Here is a 3111-nt window from a genome sequence, read left to right as displayed (position 1 = left end):
CTAGTGTGTTGAAACTAGTGAAATCTGATGATTATTTAATTACTGCCTTTTTTATATAATTCTCCACTACTTCATTCAATTTTTTAACAAAAAGTAACTTAATAAAATGTACTCCTACTAACAATACTGAAACCGTTAGTTAATATACTGGATCGTACATGTCCTAGTGGTGAGGGTGCCGAGCTGCGGATCTCGGTTTCGGATTTTAAGACGTGATGCCTTTGAACATGCGCCGTACTTTCAACAGTAGGCACGTTAGAAGAGAGACAGTCAATCTTGTTATCCGGTCCAAAGAGCCGATTAAAGCGTGTGACGGATTTATTATTATACCGTTATTTTAATATCAATGTGTGTCTAAATTAAATGTATATTTACAAATGTACATAACTTATACTGTGGGCAGAGCACAGATAGCCCATTGTGAAGCTTTGTGCTTAATTCCAAACAGATAAACAAATATTTACACCGTCGTTTGTAGCTTAGATTTTACAGTATTGCAATTTCAGAGCTTTTATTCATATCAAAACATATCAACCAATCAAAATCAAGTCTGTATATGCCTCTAGATTATAATATACTCTACAGAACTTTGAGCCAAAGAGCATGATGAGAAATACATAATGATCTCATACAGAATATAATAATATGAACAAGTATATAAGCATATATATATTTCAACATTATTGGTTACTATGAAATGAGGACAGAGCGCCTGCTCCGACACGTGATCTCGGCTAGGAAAGTGCTACAAGCGATATCTAACAGTTTGTTAAACATCGTTATTACCTGCAGATCAAGTGGAGAAACAGTTGTTTACACAGCTTCTTATCACAGGTGAACAAAGAAGGAAAGGGTAAGTAGGCTTAACATCAGGTATTTCCTTCATATATTTTTTAAAATGTGTATCGACAGATAAAACTACTGTTCAATGATGCTGCACAACTGAAGAAGAAAAACGTTGTAATTGTGCAATAAGATACTTGTATGTAAGTTATAATTTTGTTTGAAAGACTATCCCACTCTTTTCTAATGCAATATAAGATGCTTTCGGCCTTCGAAATAGTTGTTGTTGTTTGTTATTAAGCACAAAGCTACACAAAGGCCTATCTGTGCTCTGCCCACCACGGGTTTCGAAACCCGGTTTCTAGCTTATAAATCTGCAGACATACCGCAGTGCTACTGGGAGAGGGGAGCTTTCAAATAGTAATCTGCGTTATGATGGGTTGACCAAACGTTCTAACTTCTAGTACAGATAATTTGGAGCTACTACATCCACCAGCCATGTTGAGTTATTGTTATGTGTAACCGAATTCTTATGTGCAACCAAATTATTATAAGTAATCAAACTGTTATGTGTAACCAAATTGTTATGTGCAATCAAATTATTATAAGTAACCAAACTGTTATGTATAACCGAATTTTTATGTGTAACAAATTATTATAAGTAACCAAACTGTTATGTGTAACCTAATTTTTATGTGTAACAAATTATTATTAATCTAATTGTTATGTGTAAACGAGATGTTATATTATAGCTCTAAAAACAACAATTTTGTTATGTATGGTTAGGCTTTTATTCTATGATTATTGCATAATACAATAAAAAAGAACATTATTTTGAAAATATCGAGTTAGTTTATCATTTTGTAAGATAAAAAAGGTTTTAGATCTTATTTATCGAGTCATAATTAGTTAGCTTTACATTTAACTTTCAGTCAGTTATCAATATGATATTCGGGAAACGTATTCTTTCTTAGTGCTCGTTTTGCATCTGGACGGTGAACGAGTTACTTTATAGACTTCATAAAAACAGTTATTTTGTATTCACGATACTCGGGAGACTAGGTTTTGTTATTCCCGTGTAAATATGTCTTGTAACTTTATTCTGAAAACTGATCTGACAAATATAAACTAAGTATTTTTGTATTCACGATACTCGGGAGACTAGGTTTTGTTATTCCCGTGTAAATATGTCTTGTAACTTTATTCTGAAAACTGATCTGAATAATATAAACTAAGTATTTTTCTATTCACGATACTCGGGAGACTAGGTTTTGTTATTCCCGTGTAAATATGTCTTGTAACTTTATTCTGAAAACTGATCTGACAAATATAAACTAAGTATTTTTGTATTCACGATACTCGGGAGACTAGGTTTTGTTATTCCCGTGTAAATATGTCTTGTAACTTTATTCTGAAAACTGATCTATATTTATGTATATATATATAGAAAGACATACCCATACAGATTGCTCAGATCATATAGTATTTTTACAGTTTTTGAAGAATATGTAACATTGATGTTAATAATTTGTTATTGTAAATAATCCAGTAGACAAGTTGTTTAGGATACTCAAAATAAATACGAATTTCAATCGGTCATTGTATTTATTTTACCACGAGACTAAGGTCCTTATAGCGGTAAACTGTACCTAATATAACTTTCAGTTCCCTTACGTTAAACAATGTAATCTAAATCAGATGACTTTAACAATATAGGAATTTTTAGGACATTGTCAGAGCCAAAATAACGTCGTTTTATAAATAACAATATTTCATCACGAATTGCTTTAGACTTGCATAGGCGTGCATAATGACGGAATTAATCTGATTTCATTTAATGGATGTCTTGATATTAAAACTCCTATATATCTTACTTGTGGTTCATCTTTAATTTAGAAATATTTTAATTATTTAACTAATGCGCAACAAAAATAGAAAATGAACGTATACACAGTCTACCAACAAGTAAGTGGACACCCACTTCAGAAAATATAACGTTTGATAAAATAAACAAAACACGTAGCCGAAAGTACAATATTACTATTAGTATTTAGTGGATCAGTTCTTTGTAATATTCAAGACAAAAACGCAGGTAGACATTGTATTTGTAAGATTTAGTGTGAAGATACTCCACTCCTGATGAAGAATGTGAATAGAAATTGAGTTGGTGATACACACGCTTTCCTATGGAAAGATCAAGAAGGAACCACAGATAATCCATAGTGTTCATCTCCGATGATTGGCCTGGCCACAAAAAGACGAACCACACGTGCTCGATAGTGTTCATCTCTGAACACAACCTTCTGATCTTATCATTATTATCTATTG

At 32.2% G+C, this 3111-nt stretch overlaps 1 protein-coding gene across 1 annotated transcript in view; it reads left to right on the top strand.

Moving 5' to 3' along the window:
• Window positions 1–836: 836 nt before the first annotated feature.
• The window catches only part of LOC106470589 (dihydroxyacetone phosphate acyltransferase-like), a gene marked incomplete at its 3' end in the record, with an annotated part of 6369 nt that continues 4094 nt past the window's right edge, over window positions 837–3111 (top strand). The window contains exon 1 of the mRNA XM_013931152.2: window positions 837–853. The remainder of the gene's footprint in view (window positions 854–3111) is intronic.

This window comes from Limulus polyphemus, unplaced genomic scaffold (genome assembly GCF_000517525.1).
Source record: "Limulus polyphemus unplaced genomic scaffold, Limulus_polyphemus-2.1.2 Scaffold4102, whole genome shotgun sequence".
In the NCBI taxonomy this organism is placed as follows: Eukaryota; Metazoa; Arthropoda; class Merostomata; order Xiphosura; family Limulidae; genus Limulus; species Limulus polyphemus.
Note: the sequence above shows the minus strand (reverse complement) of the source record. Positions and strands in the feature narration are given on the sequence as shown.